Below are 9,037 nucleotides of genomic sequence, written 5' to 3'. Positions count from 1 at the left end.
AACATCATTGCAAAGTGAACTTTTTTCATATTTTGGTTTTGTGTCCTTCAGATAGTTTCCCTGAAGGAGAATCTGGGTCAGAGGGTCTGAACTTTTTATACAGATTGCGTGATTGGTTCACGGAAGGTTTTTGAATGGTGAAAATGGCACACTTGTAGTGTTTTGTTTTGTTTTGTTTTAATTTTTTTTTTCAACGTTTTTTATTTATTTTTGGGACAGAGCGAGACAGAGCATGAACGGGGGAGGGGCAGAGAGAGAGGGAGACACAGAATCGGAAACAGGCTCCAGGCTCTGGGCCATCAGCCCAGAGCCCGATGCGGGGCTCGAACCCACGGACCGTGAGATCATGACCTGGCTGAAGTCGGACGCTTAACCGACTGCGCCACCCAGGCGCCCCTGTTTTGTTTTTTAATGTTTGTTTATTTTTGAGAGAGTGAGAGCAAGTGAGGGAGGAGCAGAGAGAGAAGGGGACAGAGGATCCGAAGCAGACTCTGCACGAACAGCAGTGAGCCTGATGCAGGGCTTGAACTCACGAACCGTGAGATCATGACCTGAGCCGAAGTCAGACGCTTAACGATGGACTGAGCCCCCCCAGGCGCCCCAGCACACTTGTAGTGTTACTTGGGGATCATGTGTTTTCTCATTCTACGGTGTTTTATATGCCTGGGATCATAAGGTATTTCCAGAAAATCTGAACTGTTCTAATACCATACAACTTACATTTTCCCGGGTCCCCCCTTGGAATTATAATAAAAACAGTGTTACTGTGGCTCAGCCCCTACTGGATTTTGAGGAGGTCCCGCCTATGTCAGTTCCTCCCCATTAGTTCCTAACGTCCTGGGGAGAAACTAAACTTCTCCATCTTGATTTATCCTTTCCTTAGTGTGTGAGTTGCAGCTCTTTCTTGAGGCTTCTTGATCTGCATGCAAATAGACTCCCTGCAGGGCTATCTTTGATGCACATCTGCTTTTTATTCGTAGTTCTGGCCCTCATGCTGGGAGCTCTGCTATACTCTTAGACAATATGTGAGCAAATTGATGGGGAAAATGAAGAGATATACTGTGTTTTTTTGCTGATGCAATATGAATATGGAAAATCTATTTTGGTGTTGTGGTGCAAATAGAACGACTTCCATTCGGATGACTTGACTTCCCCTGTAATTCTCTCAACGGTTCCTAAAATACTTCTCTCCCCAATTCTTCCTACCCCACCAGATCTATTGATGAATGAAGCTACGTAGCCGATGGAAAGTCAGGGGAAGAAACCACTGCTATTCTTAAATAGATTTAAAAAAAAAATCATAATTGCAACCGTAGCCAATTTGTATGTGTATTTTGCTCTTTGTACATTTCCTCAGCTAGTTTCTCACACTAGTGTATTGAGTGGGATAATAGGAAAAAGCAAAAGAGTGGGACCTTGCAGGGGACTCTCAACAGAGCACACAGTGTGACCAGGGCTGGAGGGGACACAGAGAGTGCTGTGGCAGCAACTAAGTGGTTTGAGGGAGGGCCCAGGACAACCCTATGTAGCACGTAGGACACTGGAGCCCCAGGAGGCCACTCCTACCTGGTTGGTTACACAGCAAGTCAGTGGGAAAGCCTGGATTTCAAACCAGGTCTTTCTACATTCAAATGGCACCTTCTTTATTTGCTTTTTTTGTTTTCTTTTTCCAGATTTGAATTTTCAAAATTACCTCTAAAATAATTCAGACTTCACAGAAGGGAACAAAAGGGCATACTGCTTCCCCCACCTTCTCTCATATCTGAGGCTTATGTTATTTTTTATTATTTTATTTTAATTCTAGTATAGTTAACATATAGTGCTTAGTTTCAGGTGTTCAGTGTGGTGATTCAGCACTCCCATATGTTACCAGTGTGGACAAGCACACTCCTTAATCCCCCCAGCCCCACTGACCTCCCCTCTGGCAACCATCAGTGTGCTCTCTATAGTTAAGTGTCTGTTTCTTGGGGTGCCTGAGTGGCTAAGTTGGTTAAGCGGTTAAGCGTCTGACTTCAGGTCACAGGTCATGATCTCACAGTTTGTGGGTTTGAGTCCCATGTCTGTGCTGATGGCTCAGAGCCTGGAGTCTGCTTTAGATTCTGTGTCTCCCTCTCTCTCTGCCCCTCCCCTCTTGTGTTTCTCTCTCTCTCTCTCTCTCTCTCTCTCTCTCTCTCTCTCTCTCTCTCTGTCTTTCTCAAAAATAAATAAATAAATGTTAAAAAAAAAAGGGGGGGCACCTGGGTGGTTCAGTTGGTTGAATGCCAACTTCGGCTCAGGTCATGATCTCACAGTTCGTGAGTGTGAGCCCCGCATCAGACTCTGTGCTGTGACAGCTCAGAGCCTGGAGCCTGCTTCAGATTCTGTGTCTCCCTCTCTCTCTGCCCTTCCTCTGCTGATGCTCTGTCTCTCTCTCTCTCAAAAATAAATAAAAACTAAAAAAAAGAAAAAAAGGAATCTGTTCCTTGTCTTGTCTCCTACCCTGTCCCCCCTTGCTTGTTTCTTAAATTCTACATTGTGAGTGAATCAAGTTTACATTTTACATTTTCTAATCTCCCCCTTCCACCAGTAGGACTCAAGAAGCTATTTTCATTTTGAATTTTTTTTTATTATTATTTTATTTTTATTAAAAAAAATTTTTTTTTTCAACGTTTATTTATTTTGGGGACAGAGAGAGACAGAGCATGAACGGGGGAGAGGCAGAGAGAGAGGGAGACACAGAATCGGAAACAGGCTCCAGGCTCTGAGCCATCAGCCCGGAGCCTGACACGGGGCTCGAACTCCCAGACCGCGAGATCGTGACCTGAGCTGAAGTCGGACGCTTAACCGACTGCGCCACCCAGGCGCCCCTATTTTGAATTTTTTTTTTTTAATTTTTTTTTCAATGTTTATTTATTTTTTTGGGACAGAGAGAGACAGAGCATGAACGGGGGAGGGGCAGAGAGAGAGGGAGACACAGAATCGGAAACAGGCTCCAGGCTCTGAGCCGTCAGCCCAGAGCCCGATGCGGGGCTCGAACTCATGGACCGCGAGATCGTGACCTGGCTGAAGTCGGACGCTTAACTGACTGCGCCACCCAGGCGCCCCTTGAATTTTTAAAACATGGCTCTTGGAGCGCTTGGGTGGCTCAGTGGGTTGAATGTCCTACTTCGGTTCATGGTTCATGGTTCATGGTTCGTGAATTCGAGCCTCTCTGGGCTTGCTGCTGAGGATGCAGAACCCACTTAGGATCTTCTGTCCCCCTCTATCTCCACCCCTCCCCCGCTCCCACTCTTCCAAAAATAAATAAATAACATTAAATAAACCTTAAAAAGACTCTTAAACCCTTGAATTTTTCTCGAATTAGGCCTTGGCAAGAACTATTTGCCTATCATGGATTTAGGGGGTTCCTCACCCTTATTGGAAATATCAGTTGGCCCCCAAAGTCTCGTACCTGGACAGAATGTTAACCCAAACGAAGTGCTAAAATTCAAATGGGAAATTACAGTGCCACTTAGTTCCTGTGATTTGCCAATTAATAGGAGGGGATTAATAACTATTACTCTCTTCCTGTCCAAGTGGAGTTCAGTTTGAGAACCTTCCAGTAGTGAAGACTGGTAGATACTGAACTAACTTTCCCCTTCCAGCTTGATTCAACCAAGCTGCCCTAATTACAAGTTTGAAGGAGTTTATAATCTAGTAGGAAACAAGGTAGGCAGTCACCTTGCCAGGTAAAAAACAGGGTGCAGAGTAAATAACTCCTGGAAACAAGATCACAGAGAGAATACATCTATTCCAAAAGAAATCTTACCAGTTATTTACAGTATCCGTTCACAAGGAAATGGTCGGTCATGGCAGTTAAACCAGGGGTTGCAAAATCGCCCCTCTTTGGGAACTCAAGCGTGAAGTAGCTGAGTCTTGACCTAATAGGGAGGGAGCGGGCTGTCGCCAAATTGAGGAAAACATTCTTTCGCCATTGGACAGATCCTCAAGTTCTGTTCTTCGTGCCAGGGATATATCAGCCAACAAGGCTGACAGAAATCCCTGCCCTTCTGGAGTTTACATTCTAATTTGTCACTGCCTTGAAAAACAAATAACCAAGCCAGTTAGACTTCTCTCTAGAGTAAAAGTCAATGAGTCAGACACATTGGTGTGTTCCTGTAACCAAACTGCCCAGATCCCAGCTTTGTTTGCCTGGAGGCCCTTTTCACATAGCTGATGTTTCTGGATAAGTGAGATTCTTGTAATTACAATAGACGTTGAGGTGGCTAATTTTTGGCATTCTGCTCATTCTGTTGCCTTAATTTGCCAAATAACCATAATTATAGAATACTTTTGGCTCTACAAGGCAGCCCCTGGTCTATTTCGTTCCAGTTTTGCTACTGAATTGAAAATAGAGCATTGGGAAAAAGGCCATCTGTCCTTGCATGGATTGTGTTAATTGGTGATGCCCTAGTGCCGTTGACAACCACCCCAGCTCCCTTGGGGCTCCCCTGCACTGGGAGCTCCCCCCACCCCCACGCCCACCCACCGGGAACCGTGTGATTCTGATGAGGTCACTAGAATAACACGCTTGAGAGCTTGGACCTCAGAAACCATGTGCCTTTTCTTTGAGCTTCTTGTGGGAAAATGGGGATAAGGAGCATTTGTGACTGCTCTTATCTCATTTTTGCAGATGGAACTTCTGCTGGGTCTGCAAAGTGAGGCGAAATTGATAGTTTGGGAGAGAGAAAACGCTGGCCACTGGCAGGGATTAGAGTCCTCTGTTCTGTTCAGCCTTCAATGCCTGGGAGACTGTCTTTAGCAATTTAACGGGTATTAAGGATGTGAATGACTGTGGCCCGGATTCCTGTCTCAGGAACTTCTTGGCGTGTGTACCCATGAGCTCCTGCTTGCCTTGCATGTGGGGGGTGCTGTGCTGAGCCCGGAGGCAGTGATTTTGCCACGCCAGCGTCTCAGCAGTCCCGACCTGGGGCATGTTCCACTGGGGGGACCTGAGAGTCCCGACAGGCCACGTTGTATTACAGAAGTGGTCTTGGGTTGTTACCGCGAATCTGTGTGCCCTCAAGTAATCCCATCACCCACTGAAATTGCTGCCAAACGCCTCATGGGCATCTTTACATCTACACAAAGTCCAGTGGGCACTGTTGGGAGCTCAACGTTTGTGTCTCCCCTGCATATGTCGAAGCCCCAACCCGCAATGGGGTGGTCTTAGAAGGTGGGGCCTTTAAGGTGTTAAGTTTAAGTGAAGTTGTGAAGGTGGAGCCCCGTGATGAGATTAGTGTCCTTAGAAGAAGAGGAAGAAGGGGGAGGGCTGAGGAGAGGCCATGTGAGCACACAGCCAGAATTTAGCCCCCTGCCAACCCCAGGAGGAGAGCTCTCACCAGAGCCCCACCATGCTGGCACCCTGGCCTCCGACTTCCCGCCTCCACAACTGTGGTATTTTGTTACGACAGCCCGAGTGGACTAGGACGGGCTCAAGTGCCTCTTTTTAGAGTCTTACCTGATCTGCCAGTAGGGTTGATAATGCTGTTCCTTTCTTCTTTGACCTCTGACCCCGTGCTCTCCTGGATTTATCTTTACCTTTCCCAATTTCCTTGCAACCTCTACTTCTCCTGACCCTCCTTGAGAGATTGAGATTCCTCAGAGTCCTGCTCTCTCTCTTTACTCTCTCTTCTCTTCCACCTACCGTCAGGACACCTCACTCCTCAAATTGGGGTCTGTGGACCAGCACATAGGCCTCACTTGTGAATTTATCAGAAATTCGGATCTCAGGCTCCACCTCAGACCTGCCAAATCTGAATCTGCCTTTAACAGGAGACACTCACAGAAGTCTGAAGGGCCTACTCTTTAACGTCTCAGTGACCAAGGGTGCTCCCCAGCACCTGTGTACATGTGGACACCAGACCTCTCCCCTGGGCCCTAGACCAGTCCCATAGGGATAGCAAATGTTCCCTGTCTAGAGCTTTGCTCCTCTTTTTCCAAATAAGCACCTATTCCTTCGGGCAACCAATAAAATACAGGGGCTCTTCAAAAACTTAAACAAAATTGTTTTTTAATGTTTTGTTTATTTTTGGGAGAGAGAGAATGCGAGTGGAGGAAGGACAGAGAGAGGGGGACAGCAGATCTGAAGTGGCTATGCACGGAGAGCAGCAAGCCCGATACGGGACCCAGACTCACAGACTGCAAGATCATGCCCTGGGCTGGTGTCAGACACTCAACCAACCCAGCCACCCAGGTGCCCGTCTTCAGAAACTTTTACTTTAGAACTTCCATTTAACCTCATACTCCTGGTTAAATGGTTCCTTTGGGGTTAAGAGAGCTAATCTAATAGGCAATATGCTCTGATCTGGCTGACCCCATTGTTCAGCTGGCCTCTCCTCTGAGTGATCCATGCAGCTAACAGCCTTTGCTAAATATTTTGAATATTGCCCAGGGTATCACGTTCAATTCGTACCTTGTCTAACTTTTTCCCTCTGTAGTAAACTTGAAAGTATACAGGTACTTAATAAATATTTTTAATTAGTATTATTCATTATATTTGTTACTAACTGTAACATATTAAAGGCACTAGGACTTAATAAATATTTTTAATGGTGAGCAAACAGCAAGTTCTCTTGAGTGAAGTGCAAGCTTTCCAGAATATTTGTGAATGACCCTAGGTAGCCCAAAGGAAGATTCCCTGGGAATGTAGTGTGACCTGATATGTCACATGATTGAATCATCCAACATCTTTTTGGGACAAGAAAAGTCAGAGGCAATGCAACTGTCCGACAACAGAGGATTGGTGACATTAATTATAGTAAATTCACACAAATACTTTGCAGCCATTACAATGATTCGAGTACATTTATTAACATTCATGATGTCAAACTAAATGAAAAGAACAAAGTACAGATAAAATGATTACAGTTTTGGATTTTTTTTTTTTTGAGAAAGAGCAAGAACATAAGTGGGGAAGAGGTGCGGGGGTGGGGGGAGAGAGAGAGAGAGAGAGGGAGAGAGAGAGAGAGAGAGAGAGAGAGAGAGAGAGAGAGAGAGAGAGAATCTTAAGCAAGCTCCATGCTCAGTGCAGGGCCCTACACGGGGCTTGATGCTACTACCCTGGGATCATGACCTGAGCAGAAATCAAGAGTCAGACACTCGACCAACAGAGCCACCCAGGCACCCCAGTTTTGGATTTTTTTTTGAGGTATGGTGAAATATATGTAATGTACAGTTTACCATTTTAACCCTTTTAAGAGTACAATAACATTAAGTACATTCCTATTGTTAAGCAACCATCACTATCGTCTATCTGCAGAACATTATTTTTTAATCACTTCAAACTGAAACTCCATACCCGTTAAACAATAACTTCCCATTCTTTGTCTGTCCAGCCCCTGATAACCACCATTCTTTGTGTTTCTATGAATTTGACTCACGTAAGTGGAGTCATGTATTTGTCACTTTGTGACTGGCTTTTTTCCCTTAGCATAATGTCGTCAGGGTTCGTCCGTGTTGCAACATGTGTCAGAACTTCCTTTTTAAGGCTGAGTAATATTCCATGATGTTCATAAACTTTATTTTGTTTACCACTTGAGTTGCTTCTACCTCTTGGCCCTCACGAATAATGCTGCTATGAAGATAGCTGCACAGATATCTGTTTGAGCCCCTGCTTTCACTTCTTTTGGGCATATACCCAGCAGTGGAACTGGTCGGTCATATGGTAATTCTATTTTTAATATTTTGCAGAGCCACCATACTGTCTTCCAACAGAGGCTGCACCATTTTACATTCCCACCAGCAGTGCCCAAGCCTTCCAATTTCCCTGTGTCCTTGCTAGCACTAGTTATTTTCGGGTTTTGTTTTTGTTTTTTATAGTCGCCATTGTAATAGATATGAAGTCTCGGTGTTGTTTTTAAAAAGATGTATTGACAGGCATACATGATATAGAAAAAAAAAATTCTCCAAAGGATTTACTCCAAATAAAAACAGTACCTATTGGGTGGCAGGATGTAGATGATTTTTGTCATCTTTGTAGATGATTGTTCTCCTTTTGCTCTATGCTCTCCTTTTTCTGCATTAAGGATGTATAATACGTGTAATTAAAAATGCCTGAAACTCAGAGTCAAAGTTTATCAGTTCAGATGTTGGCAGCAACTTGTTTGCCTCTGGCTGTGCAGCGCTCACGTGGGTCCTCATACTTGCTGATTTTGGACTTGAGGCTGCCCCTGTCATGTTGCCACTCTTCACGCTGAGGCCATCCACGGATGCTCCAGTGCTTGGGGCCCGGCTGCTGCTCATTCCTCTGCCCAGTGAAGCAGAACCAGGTTTTCTTGGCATTGGATGAGGTGCAGGAAACTATTATAACCAGGTGTCAGCTTTCTGGTGCCCTAGGCCACTTCCTCCCCCATTTGGATTTTTAGCACAAAGAAATCTCCTTTTTGGGGGTGTTTACTCAGCAAGATTTGGGCCGGTCGTCTTAACTGATTGCAAATGGAAGGGAAAGTTACTTTCTTCCTATTCTGTGAATTATACGCTCTGTAATTTTCCAAAGAGTTTCAAGGCTCATACATCACAAGATTGACTCTGTGTCGGCTTAAAAAGCAGTGAGGGTTGCATATGTACCATTTCAGAAAGAACCAAAAGAAAAGCTTTCATGGAGCAAATCACTACCTTTATGAAAATAAGGGCTGTCCAGTTTACAGTGATATAATTTATTCCTTTTTTTTTTTGCTTACTGTATTTGTTGATGTGGTAGCTGAAAGGATGGCTGTTTGTTTTTTTTTAGGGGTGGAGAGGGAGCCAGGGACGGGTATAAGGAGAGGCTTCAGTTAAAGCTCTCTGTACTTGGGGCGCCTGGGTGGCGCAGTCGGTTAAGCGTCCGACTTCAGCCAGGTCACGATCTCGCGGTCCGTGAGTTCGAGCCCCGCGTCGGGCTCTGGGCTGATGGCTCGGAGCCTGGAGCCTGTTTCTGATTCTGTGTCTCCCTCTCTCTCTGCCCCTCCCCCGTTCATGCTCTGTCTCTCTCTGTCCCAAAAATAAATAAACATTCAAAAAAAAAAATTTAAAGCTCTCT

This window comes from Lynx rufus, unplaced genomic scaffold (assembly GCF_022079265.1).
Source record: "Lynx rufus isolate CCGP_SWC_20201006 ecotype Redwood Valley unplaced genomic scaffold, mLynRuf1.p SCAF_11, whole genome shotgun sequence".
In the NCBI taxonomy this organism is placed as follows: Eukaryota; Metazoa; Chordata; class Mammalia; order Carnivora; family Felidae; genus Lynx; species Lynx rufus.
The sequence above is the reverse complement of the archived record's forward strand: the minus strand, read 5'-3'. Positions refer to the sequence as shown.